At 48.7% G+C, this 17982-nt stretch overlaps 1 long non-coding RNA gene across 2 annotated transcripts in view; it reads right to left on the reverse strand.

Annotated features, from left to right (window-relative positions):
• The window catches only part of LOC126529216 (uncharacterized), a 530839-nt gene that overhangs the window by 8003 nt on the left and 504854 nt on the right, over positions 1 to 17982 (reverse strand). For both annotated transcript variants that reach the window (XR_011896100.1, XR_011896101.1), the window contains 2 exons: positions 4440 to 4501; positions 1468 to 1617 (listed from right to left, as the gene is read on the reverse strand). This is a non-coding gene — a long non-coding RNA (uncharacterized lncRNA). The remainder of the gene's footprint in view (positions 1 to 1467; positions 1618 to 4439; positions 4502 to 17982) is intronic.

Consider the following 17982-nt stretch of genomic DNA (forward strand, 5'->3'; position numbering starts at 1 on the left):
GTTTATCACGCTCCGCTTTTTTGATCTTAAAAATGGGAATTGCTTAACAGATTCGGCAAAGGATATAGGCTTGTGTCATCTTTAGGAGGCTCCGCTCTTTGAGGCCGTGGCTTTTAAGTCAGATGTTTCTTACAATCCCCGTTACCTATGCGGCACAACTTTCTAGCTTCTTGATTGTGTTCGGGTTCTGTCCATTCGTGTGAATAAACATGCCTAATATCCTAATTTCCTCGACCCTCGGGACGAGACATTCTTCTACTACGATTCCGAGATCTGTTTTTGTCAGAGGGGAGTTTTTCTTTCTGACCTTTGACTTAATAATGAGTAGCTCGGATTTCTGCGGAGAATACGACAGCCCTCTACCTGCCTTATATTCGACAACCGCGTCTGCTGCTGTCTGCAGTTTGTGTTCTATTTCCGCATCACCGCCTTTTGCTTATCCAGAGATCTATATCTTCCCCATACATGCTGAACTTTATGTCCTCGATTTGACCTAACAGAAGGGGCGGGGGGGGGGGGGGGGTTCATTTCAACATCTCATTGCGATGTTGAAACGAAAAGGGGACAATACTGACCCTTGGGGTGCCCTTATTTCCTGGTTTGATTGTGGGGGATTCAATGTCTCGGGATTTCATCCTGACTTCTCTGTTTGTTGGGAAGTCTGTGGCGTAGATACGTTTACTCGCGGACCCCGATCTCCTGAAGCCCTGCGAGTATGGCTGCGTGTTTGACGTTGTCAGAAACTTTACTTAGGTTTAGGCCAAGGATTGCCTTTGTGTCAGTGGCGTGGGAGCTAAGTAGGTCGTATTTCAACCTGAGCATTACTTTCTGCGTGCTTAGGCCCGGCTCATGCATTAAAGAATACGGACTTCCTAATACCGCGCGATGGTCACTCCTTCTTGTTCGCTATGTTTCTTCTAAACAGAGATCAGTCTTCTTTTCGTCATCGTTCTTGCCGCAATACAGAAACGGCAATCTCCTCCCTTTCAAAGGGTGCATCGGCCCAATGTCAAAGTTAAGCTTCAGCGTGCACGAAACATTTAAACGCGAATCACTTGGGTAAGTATGGCTTGATAAGCACCACAATAATTAGCGGCGATACACAGTGAGCACGTATCCACGCTACGTGGCACTCCTGCGGCATCGCGTGAAGCCTCGAACGCAAGGCCATAGCTGCGATGGACGCGGGACACCGGATTGGGCGGCGGCGGCCGCACCATGGCCAACCGAACGGCTATTGGAATGAGCCCATAACAGCTCACGTTTTAAACGTGTCTGATTGCTATTTTATATGGAACTTATACCACATGCGCATTTGCCGCATCGCTAACTATGTTGAAGCTACCACTCTATCGGGAAGACCGCAACGTCTGATGCACTTACGTTGATTACAGGGCTCAGTTCTTGGGCGCTGAAAACAATCACACTGTTGGGTGAGCACATATAGTGACGTAACGCTGTACTTACGCTTTCAGACCACCCGTTTGATACGATACAGTTAAGTTCATAATTAGACTCCTTCGAAGTGTATAACACCTGCATACATCCGTATCCCTCAAGACTATTCGGCAAGTTTTCGGCCCAATGCAGTACAACAGGCTCCTTGCGTTCCAGCATCTAGAGAAGAAGAGTTAGAAGCATTAGTTCGAGGAAATGCACGAAAAAGTGGAGATTAAGAGGCAAGCAATGTTATTGTTCATATTCGCATTTGAATTTGTTTTCCTTGACATATTCAGGTTGCCAGTGTTAAAGCCAGTTTTATTTGCGAATATATATGCTGGTCTATGCGCCCGTTACTTGTGACTAAGAACAGCTACCTACCCGATGTCACGGCCTCCGTTCCTAGCCTTGCCGCAACGCCTTATGTGGAGTATGTGTCAACGTCATCTCCTCATCGCTCTCTGCGAGTTGTCGATAGCTTTCCAAGAGCCTGTACATGCAGTATGACTGCACCGGTTGCTGCTTCTGGGGAAGCTCCACCCACCCATACTGGACCTTCTTTTGGCATTTCAGGAGCCACCTATTCAGTAGTATAATTTATCAATACTGCGCACGTTTTTGTTGTAACAAAAATAGAAGAAACTATAGTTAGCAATCTGCGCCTGGAAAAGCTGGTGATCCGTAGTAATGATCCAGATTTTTGAATTATTACAGCGATGGCAAGACACGAAGGAAGTTTCTTCTCTTCCATTTCTAAATTTCTCTAATTGCATCTATTTGCTTGGTAGCTGACTTTGGCAAACCAAGAATGCGAGATATTTCCTAGTTAACAAACGTTGTGTGGGCAACTAACTTTTTTTATAACACTAATTTCTAATACAACGTATGCTGCCAGTAAATGAATTAGATTCCTTTAATTATTTATTTTTTTAGATAGGGCTTTGTGCAGCTCCATTCCACTAAGCGCGCCCGACAACTCAATCGTGAGCATGCTCGTGCCCTCTGCATCGGCGGTGGAAGCCCGACCACTAGAAGAAAAATGTGGCGGAGGAGCCCTACCTTGAACTTATTTCAATCAAGTCTGCTGCGCATTATAAATAAATTATGTATTTCACGAAAAAAGTATCCACGAAAAAAGTATATAAAGTACGCGTCATTCATTTGGAACCTACATTGACTCAACTTAATTAATAAACAGCATTTCCTTCAGAATAAAGCCACCTGCCTCATTTAAAGCAAGAAGTTATCCACATCATTCCGGAATCACTGATGTCGAATGTTTGCTTAACCTTCCACCATTTGAGAAACGAAGGTTTCCGGCACTGTTATCCCACTTTCACAAGCTTTATCACAATCACTCGTCATTCGCGACGTGAAATACAACCCGCTCATTCAATTTTTCCACACCTAGATCGTGATTTGAAAGTCCTAGGTAAATTCGTGCGCACTAACCTTCTTAATCATTCACCACTATTTCTGGACTTACGTCATTGGAATAATTTACCGCGTGACGTTGCCTCCATAATAAACCACGACACATCTGTGCGCAAACTGAATAGCCTTGTTAGCAGGAAATAATATTTGTGTACAAATTCCAATTTTACTGCTTTGTATGCTATTTTTATTTTATGCGATGATCATTGTATATCGCTTAGTATTATTAGCTTAGGCGGTAACGTCAACACATTTTCTTTATTCTAACCCTCTTTTGTGACGCATGGAATGGGGTTTTAGTGTATACGAAAAAAAAACAGTGCAAGTTTATTCGTTACTAAGTCAGCAGAGTCCAAGCATTTCGTTAAAGGTACAAAATATTTCTCTAATATGACCTGAGATAGGCCACCGAATTGGCAACTTAGAACGGCGTAGGAGTGGCATTTTCTTATTACAGAGGCATAGCGTCTGTCCTTGTTGTCATTTCCCTTGAATTTTCCGAGAGAAATGCGCTTACGTTATCTAGGCGTAGTTATTTCTCATAGACCATTATGAGTATACAGATATGGGGCCCTATAACGTAAAACTATTCCAATATGTTTTTATTCTAATCTCCTGACGTCAGATTTGCGTAACCACCGACGCAAGCATCGGGCGGTGACCCGCAGGGTTGTCTGAACACACCGGTCAAACACTCTCCTCATTTATAAGAGGTCCCTTTCGTTTGCTTTAAAAACGAATAACATTGCCTACACTGAGCGGCTTGTCCTATCTAATTGGCTGACAAAAGGCGAGCAGCACGCTCCAGTGGAGAGGGATCCGATGGGACCGAGCATGTGCACTGAAAATCGATAACCGGATGAAGAGGGTGGTGCCGGCGTCGGCGATTGGCCCCCTTTCTCTTACTTAGCTCGCCCTGGCTGGTCGAAAATTGCGGCGGCATGTATCGAAAGGTTAAAAATGCTGCTAAAACAGATCCTCAGCAAAGAATAGTTGGCACATTGAGGTCGTAAACGTGCCGAAAGAGCTTCAAAATGTCCCACTGCCATGCAAAAAGTTTTATTGGGCGCAAATAAACCTGAACTCTCCGGCAGGTGCGAATAGCGAGCGCCTGAGCGATCGGCGGCAGCCATCTTTTATTCCTTTCCGAAAGGGGCAGCCCGAGGCAATTCAGAAGAAAACTTACTTTTGTTCGGCATATTAATGCATCTGTAACGGGTACAAGTCACTTCGATGCGGTCAGTTTTCGCGGTTTTGTGACGCGTGACATGCAGGTGAGGTGGGTGTAGCCCGAAAACTTTCGACCAATAGCCGAGGACTAATGGCGAATAGGCGTCGAATCAGAAAAAACTATTTTTCTTTTGTTCGGTCCATTCACGCATAATCAGTGTGTACACGTCATATGAGCTGGGCAGCTATCGCGGATTTCGTGACGTCGCGTGACAGACAGGCTAAGTGAGGGTGGTCTAAAAAATGTTTGGCCTATCGCGGAAGGCCGATTGCAGACTTGGAATAAAAAAGTTTCGAATAGCGGTACACTATAGCGCCCGTGGTAGCATACTCACAGTTTTTACGTTTTCCATCTTCATCTGGTTAGATTGCCCAGTCTGGTAGGAGCCTGAAAAACCTACATTGTAAAAAAAAAATTAAAAAAAATCTAGAAATCTTTATTAGCAAATAAAGGTGAAATAAATAAATTTTTTGTTACATAAAAGCACAGTAGAGAAACTATTTACAGCGTGTGTACATAAGAGGGGCAGCAAGCACTAGGCTACATGGAAGCCAGCCGACACCAAGCAAGGCACGTCGTCGTCGTCAGATCAGCAGTGGCCGCTTATGAGTACGTCGCACTAACTCCAAGGGCCCACATCATCGTTTTCCAGTAGCACATCGTATGATCCCCGGCCGCAGAAGCGCCAGCCCGGCACCACTGCAGGCACAGCACAGGAAAGGTGGCAATTATAGAGTCTTGAAACGGGGGTGACGTCACTGGGCAATGGAACGGAATATGTAGTGGCACTGATCCAGACACTCTCGTACGTGACGTCGTTCACTTGTCGAAGGACACGATATGCATCCGTGTAGCGAGAGAGGAGCTTTTCAGACGGCCCACACATGGGGAGAGGGACCAATGTAGCACTAGGCCCGCTGGAGCTAAACCTTCCTCGCGGTGTAGCTGCTCGTAATGGTGCTTCTGAATGTCTTTGGGAAGCAGCAAGTCTACTGCGGGCTCGGGCTCCGTAGTGAGCCCGAGCAATGGCGCCACGTGCATGTTCACTAGTCGAAGTTGCAGAGGAAGGAGGAAAGGTGTTTAACGGTAAAGGTGTTTCATGAGCAAACTAAAGGTAAAAGCGAGAGTATGCAGCAGAGTCGCGGCGGGAGCTACGCCATTGCAAAGTCGGCAGTCACGGTGGTCAGCCGACACGTACTTTGAAAGCAATTCAAGCGCTGGGTGATACCATGCGCCTGCGGATAATATGACGTGGTGATCTTGTGCTGCTTGGAGCAACTGCGCAGGATATCGTCGACTACATTGGACCGGAAGGTACGGCCTCGGTCAGTAAGCAATTGACGTGGGGCACCGCGTAATAAAATTACGTCACAGAGGAGAAAGTCCTGCACACCTGAAGCACAGCTGTCCGCCAGCGCTCATCTCACTGCGTAGCGCGTCGCGTAATTGGTAGTGACCGCAGCCCATTCGTTTCCTGAAGCAGATGTAGGAAAGGGTCTGAGGAGGTCCCAACCGACACGGAAGAAAAGCTCAGGTGGGACATCGGTGGGCTGAAGACGCCCCACAGGAAGCATAGATGGCTTCTTTCAGCCTTCACAAAGCTCGCAGGTGCTGACATGACGCCGCACTAAGTGACAGAGGCCAGGTCTATACAAGCGACGGCGCACGCGGTCATGTGTGCGATTAACACCAAGGTGGCCAGCGGTTGGGGCTTCGTGAAGCTCACGAAGAACTGCGGAGCGCAGGTGTGATGGTATAACGAGGAGGAAGTTACGAACGTTAGGGCGCACGTTACGCCGATGTAATGTACCATCCTTCAGGGAGAACATGAGCACAGAGGAGTCTCTAGGAGATAATTCTAGGCGCTCAAATATTTCTCGCAATTAGGCATCCCTATGCTGTTCGTCGGCGATGCTAAGCAACTTCCTCACGGAAAAGACGCAATCTGGGGATTCAATGCGCAAAAAGTCGCAGTCAGCAACATCGTAGGGGGACAAAGAAAGCGCATCATTCTGCAGGCTCCCTGTCTTTTATCCGATTGTGCAGGTGTACTTTTGCAAGCGCAGTGACCATCGAGCGAGAGCGAGTCTACTTGTAGCATTTTTCAAAAAGGTGAGCCATCAGAGGGCATGGTTGACGGAAACTACGGTGAACAGTATGGGACAATCAAGAATATCAGGGCGAAATTTTTCAACTGCCCATACAAGAGCGAGGCACACACTTTCTCTAACTCAGTAATTTCGCTCCAATGCGGACAGCAGCCCACTGGCATAAGTGATGACGCATTTTGCTCCATGCTGACGTTGGGCAACGACAGCGCCTATTCCATAAACACTCGCGTCAGTGCGGACTTCGATTTGGGCTGAAGGGTCGAAAAAGGCCAAAATGGGGGGAGGGGGGGGGCGTTGTGAGGAGTGTGGTTAAAGGTACTTAGAAGGAATTCTTATGGCACCTATTTCTTTTAATAGAATGGAAAGCTTACCGGCCAGTTGTGGAGTGGTAATGGGGAACGTCGAGAAACATTTTTGATCAGAATTTCGCTATCTGGAGTGTAGATGGGGTAGTTGTCTGGAAGCATGCTGAAAACGGTGATGCGATGGTAGGTAAGCGCGATAGCGATTATACGCCGACATTAGTGGGAAGCAGACGACACGTGCAACCGTAACTGTGGGAAAGTAGCGTGTTGTTTATCAAGTCGATGTTCATGGAATTCATGTTTTCCGAAGCGTTAAATGATTTTAGCTGTAATAGCTACGTGTTTTTTTGGTTTCCTGTCCAACTGCTTTGGTATTTGACCACTCAAAACGAAACCAATCGGATCGAAAACCGAACGACGCCTTTACTCGTGATACCCAGTTCCGCGTGTTACCGTAGCCATGCGTGAGCTTTTGATTTCCGAAGCACAGAATAAAGCGCAATGTCTAATAATATAGCGATTGTGGTTTTAAGCAATAATTATGTTGCACTTATTAATCGCCGACTTACGTACAGTAATCTCATTGACTACATCTGAAGCACCAAGATTTTGCCGCAAGGACTCTCCACTTACTGGTTTGTGAGTCTTTCTTGTGTGTATGTATGTAAGTGTGTATGTGTGCTACCCACCGTCACGTCGTCGTGTCCTTAAAAAATAAATAAAGAAAAAACTTTTTCACCATAATTACGTCTCATCATTTGCGGTGCACATGAGCATGCTTTAATTTGCATGCATGTACTCCCCCCCATGTGCGCTAATGATCCCCCTCTTTCATGACTTGAAATTAACAAAGAATTTTTTATTATTGTGAATTATTTTTTCCCTATTTCCAAGCAATGGCGTTAACAGGATGTTCCGTTATCGAAAGTTAAGCGCACAGGCGCGGAAGTTGGGATCTAACAGGACGCCCACTTATTTTATTGTTGTGATTTAATTTTTCCCATTTAGCACAGAGAAAGCTAGAGTGGCCAGGAAGGGGTGGACACCGTTCCGATTTGAATAACAGGACGCCCACTTATTTTATTGTTGTGATTTATTTTTCTCCATTTCCACCGAGTTGCGTTAACGTGATGTTCCGTTATCGAAAGTTAAGCGCCCAGGCGCGATGAGGTAACGGGAAGTTAGGGTGCGGTAGGGGTGAATGGGCGATTTAAATAACAGGACGCCCACTTATTTTATTGTTGTGATTTATTTTTTCCCACTTAGCACGGAGAAAGCTAGAGTGGGCAGGAAGGGGTGGACACCGTTCCGATTTGAATAGCAGGACGCCCACTTATTTTATTGTTGTGATTTTTTTTTCCCATTTCCACACAGTGGCGTTAACGGGATGTTCCGTTATCGAAAGTTAAGTGCCCAGGCACGGTGAGATAACCGGAAGTTAAGGTGCGGTATGGGTGAGTTAACAGGATGTTCCGTTATCGAAAGTTAAGCGCCCAGGCGCGGAAGTTGGGATTTCAATAACAGGACGCCCACTTGTTTTATTATTATGAATTATTTTTCTATATTTCCTGCAGTAACCTGATTGGACGATGGGCCACAGGATGTTAAAGCGCCCCCTACTTCCACCGTTCACTATAAAACGAGAAGGAGCACTGAAACTTGAGGAGCACTGGACTTGAGTCAACCAAGGGAACAGTCAGGTTTCAGGAAGGGATATTCTATAGTGGGTCACACCGATGTCATCAATCACGTAATGGAGAAATCCGCAGAGTACAATCAGCCTCTCCACATGGCTTTCATAGACTACGAAAAGGCATTTGATTCAGTCTAGATAGCAGTAGTCATGGAGGCATTACGTAAGCAAGGAGTACAGGTCGCTTACGTAAATATCTTGGAAAGTATCTAGAGATATTCCACAGCTACCTTAATTCTGCACAAGAAACGTAGGAAAATACCTATAAAGAAATGGGTAATACAAGGAGACACAATTTCTCCAATGCTATTCACCGCATGCTTCTAAGAAGTATTCAAGATATTAAGCGAGCGAGCATCAACGGCGAATATCTCAGCAATATCTCTTGAGCCTGCTCCATCGGCGAGTGCACATCACCATGGAGTCAGTTCTAAGTTCATGCTCTGACTTCAAGAAACTGGAATCTCTGGCTATATTGACGGAGAGAACCTTCCGGCTCGGCGTTAGGTTCCAGTTGAGCCACTATCCCGGGGCGGACCTGGTGGACATCGTCCGGACCAACGGTACGGTCGTTCCCGCAAACTGCAGCACTCTCTGTTCGGCACCAGCCGGGCTTGACTTGGCATCCGAGAGTGAGGCGCTCATCGAGGTGCTCGCCCGACATGGCCAGTGCTGCGTGGGGCGCTTGGAGGTCAACACCTGTATGCTTACGAGCGCATACCTCTGCGCAAAGATGGAGAGGCGAGGACCATTCAAGGTGAATCACCTGGAACTGGCGCACTGCAGCGATCCGTCCAATAATGCAGTGCGCTTTCTGTGCTGCTTCTCCGAAGTCAACAGACTGGAGATCACAGCCAGTGTGCTTCCCGGCGTCCCCTCGCAAGCACAGGCGTCGGCAACAGCAGAACAAGCAGAAGTCCCACCCGGACCTGATCACCCTGAAGCGGTCGCCGACCTCCGCAGGGAAGAATCACCTTCGCGAGAGAACGGCGCTGTGCAGCCTAATCAAGAGCGCGACCGACCTGGACCTGAGTGGACTGCATGCAATGTCTTCCGTCGGCATGGTGCAATGCATTCAGAGCGTGACCGAACGCGTGAGATCTTTGGGGATGAGTGTGGCCAACCGAGAAGGGCTCGCCGCTCTGTTGCTCTATTTGGAGAATGTGGTGTCAGGTAGCCAGCATGCCAAGCAACTGCGCATTCAACTGCGCGACTGCTTCTCGGTCGGGCCCTACTTGGAGAAGCGATTGTTCGATGTGCTGACTGCCCTCACCCCTCAGCAGATATCGTGCTTGGACTTTAGCAGAGTTCAGATCCGATCGGAAGACTTGCTCTCGAAATTTATCAATGTCCTTTCGTGCACGCAAATTCCCGAGATCCACATGCCTCGCGCTCACAAATTAATGTGCGAAGACGCATTTGTGAGCGCACTGAACACTACCGGGGCGCAAGAAGTGCACCTGCAAGTGCTCGCGAGCGATTCGTGGATGGACCCAAGAAAAATGCTTGCGTGCTGCGACCGCCCACTAGTTCTCTACATCACGTATATCTCACCTGCCGTGTTGGATCGAGACTTCGTTGTGGAGTTGAGAAGGGAGCCCATTGATGACAATTGGGAGATGACTTGTGCCCGCCGTCCCTCTAGGCACGTGCCTAGAATTGACATACCAAATGCACGCCAAAGCATGATTTGCGTGTCATGCAAGGAAGGAGAATGTGACATCAACTTGGACAAGCATCGTTATGTATATCAACTTTCGCCCAACCCAAAGAAATGTACTACCACCACTTCTCCTCCTTCTGCCGATGATGCTGCGACTGCGGACATTGTTGGTCCGGACGAGCCATGGCTGGTCGAGACTATAAGCAACATCAGTGACATTTCTCTTCACCCGACCGACGTTGAGAATTTCACAGCAGAGTTTTGGGAGTCTACCCTCAACGGAAGCGACACCAGTGACTCTAATGACGATGACGACGACAAACTGTTCTCTTACGATCGCCTATACTCTACCCAACAGTATAGCCCTCATCAACTGTACACGCTGACCGGCATCCGACCGCCCCCTAACTGCGTGGCCGCAGTGTACGAGTATGTACGAGTAGGAGTACGAACAGCATGCCGCATTCTTGTCACTATAAATCATGATCATTTTATTTCCAAGAACGTCTCACAACAAATTCTGGCCAGTTTTCAGGCTCTTTAACTCGTAAAAAGCCGCAGCTTGTGGAACCACAAGTAAAAAGGGCGTCTTGTTTAAGATCTGTGAGCGGTTTCGCAATTACTGCAAAATTCTTCACATTCCGGCAAAAATAGGAGCAGAGCCCGACAAAGCTGCGAACAGTTTTGGCAGACTTGGGCACAGAAAAGTATTTCATGGCCCCAACTTTCTCTGAGTCTGGTTGTACGCTGGTCGCGCCAAGTATCGCCAAGTATCGCCATGCGGTGACAGCCAAAATGGCACTTCGATGAATTCAGCTGAAGTCCGGCACGGCAGAATCGCTGTGACCGACTTCAGAAGAATCGCTGAGAGGCGTTTGAGGTCTGTATCAAACGCATGCGAAAATACATTTATGTCGTCTTAATAACACAAGCATATGTGCAACTCGAACCCATAAAGCAGGGCCCATCACTCGCTTCAATCCGGCTGGGGCATTACACAGATCGAAAGCATGACGTTCAAATGGTAAAGGAAATGAGGAGTTAAAAAAGCCGTTTTCTTTAGGCCCGTTGGGTTCACAGCAATAGTTCGATATCCAGATCAAAATTCGATAGAAGAGAAGTAAGCAGTACCATACAAACAATCAAGAACATCATTAAGTCTAGGTAACAGGTAAGCGTCTTTCATCGTAATTTATTGAAGTGGCAATAGTCTACACAAAAGCGCCACGATCCTTCCTTCTTTTTAACTAAAACAACAGGGGACGCACTGCACGATGGCGTGATAATGGTCTTCACAAGCATATTGTTGACTTACGGCTCGATGACGTTTCCCTTAGACACAGACGCTCGATAGAGGCGACGGTGAACAGGGCTGGCATCGCCTGTTTGTATGCGATGCGCAAAATGGACGCCTGACATTATCGCCGATTACCGAGGTCGAAAATATCTCTATACGACTCGACAGCACATCTGAGGGCTTTAGTGCGCTCAGGTGGAAGGTCACTGGTGATCATGGTGCAAACTTTGTGGCTACCACAAGTTGCCGGCATCGGAGTGCCATTCTGAGCACACGTAACATCCATTGCAAGAGCTTCCAGCTGAAGGTTTTGCAAGACGAAGATGTGGGCTATGGAAAGCACCTCTGCAAGTAATTGCTTAGTGAAGCCAAAATTCACAAGAGGAAGGTAGGTTCTGTTTGTCGTATTGCTCCATACCCTGTAGGATACAGCGACATTGTGCGTGAGCAGGACGTCAGTGAGAGTCGTATAGTAGTAGTCGCCATCTGCAACAGCTGGCAAACATGACAATTCGACATATGGCCCTGTTTTAGGCGGTAAGCGAAGAAAATCAGTGCAATGTAAGCGAGACGGGTGAGGCTGGTCGCTTGCCTTACAGAGGTAAGGTAGTTCAACACCGAGGGCACCGGAGGAGCGATCAATCAGAGCGGAATTGACAGAAAGCAAATCAAATCCAAGTGTGAGGTCGTGAGGGCACTGCGCGACGGCCGTAAAATTAACAACCACCTAGTGGCCAGCAACGGTAACAAACTGCGTACATCCACACTATAGCGACCGTCGCTCCATCAATAACAGTGCGACTCGGGTCGTGGGAGGTGTAAGGATCTTCGCGCGATGACGAAAGCTGGCACTCGTAACAGAGACGTGCACCCCAGTATCAACCAAAGCTCGGACCGGGACGCTGTCGAAGTGGACTACAAGAATGTTCCGGTGGGCACGTAGGGCATCTGAGGATTTTATGTCAAGGTCAACAGTGCAGCTTTACCTTAAGAAGCTGCACATTCTAGTTTTCCGTAAAAAGCGGCGGCTAAATGACCGCAAAGGAGAGGGGCGGTGAGCTGGTGAACGAGATGGATGGCCATGCGGCGGAGGCGACTGGGCGTAGCGGGTACCTTTCTCGCGGACATTGGGTGTAGAGGATTCGGTGCGGGGCGGATATAGCCGCTTGCAGTATGGTAGAAACCAGAGTAACGGGAAATGGGCTATGGGAGTGGGAGAGCCACTGTATGCGGCAATAGCGAGCAATGTGCCCAGCTTGGCAGCAACGGAAGCAGTTAGGTTTATTAGCGGTTGTTCCGGATTCCGACGGGTTTCTGGAACGATGAAGCATGTACGGTCCGCGATGAGGCCTGTCCTCGGAAACTAGTACGGCGTCAGGATTGTTCATGGCGCACACAGTAGAGCAGAGGACAAGCTTCGCAAATTCTTGGTGAACAACGGCTTGGATCAATGAAACAGTGGTTGTCGGGTACCGTTGGTTTATAACAGCGCCTGTCCTTGTCACCGTTTTGTGTCCCGTGTCCCCTCCTCATTATTCACTGCTGGATTATAAGAAGCCGGATAAGCGGCGTCAAGTTCCCTGCGGACGATGCCCGGTATTTTTTGATCACTTTGCGAACGGTGGTCACATAGGTGAAGACAAGCGAATTTAAAGCGTCGTCCGCAATACCTCTCAAAAGGTGGGAGATCTGCTCAGCCTAGGACGTCTGGTCAGCTTGTATACGCTAGGTCAGTACGTCCTTTATGTACGGCAAGTAAGGCTCAGTTGGCCTCAGAGAGCGTAACGCCGGGCATTTCTTGGAGGCAAGCTGTCGGCGAAACTGGTTGCCAAAAATGCCGCAAAGCTGCTGCTTGAACGTTTTCCAGCTTATGAGATCATCCTCGTGGGTCCGAAACCATGCGGGACGTTTGCATATGACGTTTGCAAGCACCATAGTTGGATCGCAGCCATTCTGTTTGCTGACTCGCTTTTACATGCTGTGCCATTCATCCTCCTCAATGCTGTTCGCCCCGAAAGATGTCCCGGGATCGCGGAGCTGTGCGAGGGTGATAAACTTGGCAGTGGTTGCAGGCGTAGCTGGCGGCGACGTGGCATTACCTGGAGGCATCGGAGTACATTCGAGGTGGCGTCCACTGCGAAGCTCCGTCATCTGAAGAAGTACTCCGCACCTCCACCAAATAAATGTTACGTGGAGGCACAGTAAGGAAACTATTTACAAGGCTAGCAAATACTAGTCAGCATCGAAGCAAGCCAACATCAAGCAAGGCACGTCATCGTCATCAGATCAGCCATGGCCGCTTATGGGCACGTACGACTAAATCCAAGGTTCGACATCATCGTCTTCGATTAGCACGTAACAATATACGCGATTTTTTACAGATGGATGGATGGAAAAGCTTTATTCAGGTCCATCGTAAGGTGCAGTAGCACGTAGCAGGCCGCTTGTTCTGTCCCACGTAGAGACAGGAAAGCCTGGCCTCTTCGCCACGTCGCGGGACCGTAGGACTGCACAAAGTTGGGCTTTAAAATTGGCACTGCTTAGGGCAGCCTCCTATCTGGACGACGTAACTTCTTCGTCACCCCGTAAAGCGCGGCACCCCCAGTACATGTGTTCTAAGTTGGCAAAGTCTGAGCAAAGCGCGCAAGTGTTTGACCTTTGAATTTCGGGATAGATCCGGTGTAAGAGTGCGCGGCTAGGGTATGCCCCGAGTTGCAAGAGTCTGAGTGTCAATGCCTTAGCCTCGCTCAATTGACTGTGCGGCGGTGGACACTTCTGTCGCCCCAGGTAAAAGCGTTTTGTGAGTTCATTCAGCGAGGCAAAGGGATCCCTAGATCCCTATTTTCCAAAACCTAAGCACCGCGCCACCTGGTAGCTACGCAGTCGACCACTCCGCGCAGCTCTGTGGGCCGACTCGTTGAGGATGGACGGCGCGCCCTTGATCTATCCCATGGCACCGGGGAACCAGACGATCATGTGTTACTTCATTTCCTTGTGCCGTAGGATCCACGAGACAGGTTTCGAGATGGTGCCCTTGGCGAATGCTAAGACCGCCGATATTGAGTCGCAGCATATCGTCGTTCTCCCGTCATCCAGCAGGGCAAATGTTATTGCGGCCTGTTCCTCACCATTGGCCGCCGTCGGCGGGACCATCGAGGGGTTTGTGATTTTCCCTTCTTGGTCGACGCTGACTGTAGCGAAAACCTTTCCGACGGGGGTACCGGGCTGCATTGACAAAACAACAAGTACGGGTGCATGCGACGACTTCTTCCAGGAGGGTTTTAGCCCTAGCCCTTCGTCTGCCCACGTTGTACTCAGGGTGCACATCCTCAGGAATTGAGGGCATCGGTAATGCGCTCTTTCTATTCTCAAGATAGGCTGCTGAAACGGGTCTTGATCTGCGTCGGGGGAACTTCAAATCTCTCAAGATGTATCAGCCGGCACTGGTGATAGACAGTCTAGCAAACTGCGCCTTCTCCTGTGACTCCGCTATCTCTTCTAGCGTGTTGTGCATGCCTAGATGGAGCAGTCACTCCGAGCTCATGTACATGGGAAGCCCGAGGGCTCTGTTGACCACCTTTCTGATGAACGCGTTCAGCTTGTCTCGTTCCGGCCTCGGCCAGTTGTACATGGCCACGATGTAGGCAAAGTGACACGTCGCGAAAGCATGAACCAATGCCACGAGGTTGTCCTCGCTCAGTTCTTGGTGCCAGCTGGTAACCCTTCTCGTCAACCTGATAGCATTGCCCGTATTCTTGATCAGCTTCAGTACCATCAGGTTATTGGAGCCGTTCCTTTCGATCGTCATACCCAGAACCCAGCAAGAGCTCACCCTGGGGATGGGACAGTCCTCACTTATCGTTGGAGTGATGCCAATGTCATCTACAGGCCTCCAGCCTTTTGGTATGGGGCCCCTCCACTTGGGTCTGTACAATAGTAGCTCCGATTTCCGCGGCGAGCATCGGAGACCGGTTGGTCTCAGGTACACTTCTGTGACCTCGATTGCTTCTTGAAGCGCAGCCTCTAAGCGTCCGTTGCTGCCACCGGTGCACCATATGGTGACGTCGTCTGCATATAAGGTTTGGTTAATACCGTCGACTTTGGAGAGTTTTCTCGATAGACTGAACATGGCGAGGTTAATCAGGGTCGGGGATATGACTGACGCCTGTGGCGTCCCTCCAGAACCATCTCGCACTTGGAGGATGGCTTCTCTGTCCGCTAGGAAAGATCTCATGAAGTCATGAAAGTGCTTGCTCAAACCGAAGTTCGAAATCGTTCACAAGACAAAGAAATGTAGGATGTTGTCGAAAGGCTTCTCCAAGTCCAGCCCAAGTATGGCTCTCTGTCTCTTGTGTTGCGATTGATGACCTGATCCTTGATCAGCCTCATGACGTCTTGCATCGAAACGCCTGCTCTGAAGCCTATCATAGTGTGGAGATAGACGTTCTTGTATTCCAAGTACCAGGAGACCTTGTTGTGCATTGCGTGCTTGGCCACCTTGATCACACACGAAGTGTGCAAGATGGGCGTGAGATTGGGGGGGGGGGGGGGGGGGGAGGGGTTCGAGACGTGGCGGCTTGACGGGCTGGGAATGAGGGTAGTGTGGCCCTCTTCCACATTCCCGGAACTTTGCCGCTGTTCCACACATGCTTGACGATCTCAGTCCAGTACACTATTGATTTGTCGTCCAGGTTCCTTAGGGCCTTGTTCATGATCTTGACCAGACCGGGGATCGATCTCTCATTAAATCGTGTAGGGCCCATCTGACTTCTTCAACCCCAAACTCTGCGTCGAGCTCCGGATTGTCGGAGCCCCCATAATCCACGTGGCGGGTTGTCGCCTAGCCAAAAGCCACTGGTAGGTACTTGTTCACCAGCTTCCTTAGGACTTCATCATCTGAGGATTCCTGCCTGGCTGCGTGCAAAATGCGTGCACCGTGCTTCGTTGGTTCGACTTAGTATTCGTCTCGTCCCGCGAATACTTGAGGAGGTATTTTTAATTGGACGATAAAAAATTTGCAGATTCCACACACTGTTGGAATCGTTGTAAGCGAAACTTTTTGTGCTAGTTGCTTTGATTAACAATAATGAGCGGTGATGTTGACGGGGAAAGCTTAATTTATTCAACGCTTACTCTAACACGAGAGCGGCGAACTGATGTTAAAAGTCACCTTGCGGTGCGCCACAATGCTCTTTGTGTGCGTAGTACACAGAACACTGAGGGAGAGTTGTCTACTTGAGGCGTTGTGAGCCTTATTTCATAACCTGAAAGGGTTGAGCATTTTCATTGCATTCCATGGCACATCGCATTGTGGCAGAAGTATTAAACTTGAATTGGATTATGGGGCTCTACGTGCCAAAACCACAATCGGATTATGAGGCACGCCATAGTGGCGGACTCCGGATTAATTTGGGCACCGTGATGCTCTTTAACGTGTCCCAAAATTTACATGCACGTGCGTTTTCTATGTCTCCCCCATCGAATGTGGCTGCCGCGGTCGGGATCAAATCCACGACTTCTAGCAGTGCCATAACCGCGAAGCTACCACCGCGGGCACAGAAGCGTAGATTTGACGGTCGACTGCTTCCGTAGTGTCGCCTGCACCCTGCGGTGTGCTTTGAATATTGCGCCACTGCTTCTGCAGCGCTGCGTAATTTGTCCGGTTTACATATTTGCATGGTGTTTGTTTTTCAGAAATAGTAGGAACGTACTGTACCGTACCTTGAACTTAAGCTTATCCAGTTTCCCCACAACTGCTGTCGCATGTGAGTACGGTTTCCTTGCCTTCTTACGTCACCTCCCCTTCCTTGCGTGGGAACTGACTGTTTCCCGCCATCCTCTCTACAGTTATATCTGCGTCCCCTCTGGACTCGCACTTTGTAGAAAGGGAAGGGACGCAGTTTCTGCATGCTTTTGAGGGTGGTCACGTATAAGTTAGCTGTCGAGAGGCTAATGTGGCGACGCCCACAGAGCTCCAGAAGGTATCATGCACATTCGACGCGGTGGGGTCCAAATGAGCTCCTCCCGTCGCCTTTCGTCTGTTCCGCGCTCCCGTCATGTATACACACGCTCTAAGCCACCCCCCGGCCCGGTGTGCCAGACAGCAGCAGCCACGGCAGCAGCAGCAGCCGCAGTGGGAAAGTCGAAGGAAGAGGCACAGAAAGCTTCGCTATCAAGTAACTTTACAAGCATTGTACAACGTAGGAATTTTTTTGCAATGAATGCATTCACGTCCACATTTACTGGTCGCTGGACACATCGGTGGATCGGGGTTCACGGGTGGACAAGAGGATTTGGGATATGTACTTAGAATGACTGAGGCAATACAAAGGTGCCTGACGGTGGACGAGGGCGTTGTAAATTTTGGAAAGGTGAGTTATTTTGGCAAGATTATATATGCTTGCTACTTACGCTAGACGATGAGATGTATGTTTAGTACATACACTACACCCTAACAGTCTCCTTTCAGCAGTAGAACTAGCACAATGATAGAACTAATTAAATAGCTTCAGAAGTGCCATACTTGCAATAGCTTGTGGAGATATGAGTACGCAATACCACGAAAACTGACAAAATTTTCAGGCATTTTGAGAAAAAAGGAGCAATTGGCCACGTTAGTACAATGTACACGTGTATTTTCACGGGCTTCACAAAGGTCAAAGACTTCGCTTTTAGCTCGTGTTATCATCCTGCTTTGAAGCGACCAAAACATTCCTACAATGAAGGTACATTTGTAATGCGGCACCATCACCGAACCCAAATGATAGATTGAAGGCAACTGGTCAGCGAGCGTGTCCGTTCGATTAGT

This window comes from Dermacentor andersoni, chromosome 8, assembly GCF_023375885.2.
Source record: "Dermacentor andersoni chromosome 8, qqDerAnde1_hic_scaffold, whole genome shotgun sequence".
NCBI lineage: Eukaryota > Metazoa > Arthropoda > Arachnida > Ixodida > Ixodidae > Dermacentor > Dermacentor andersoni.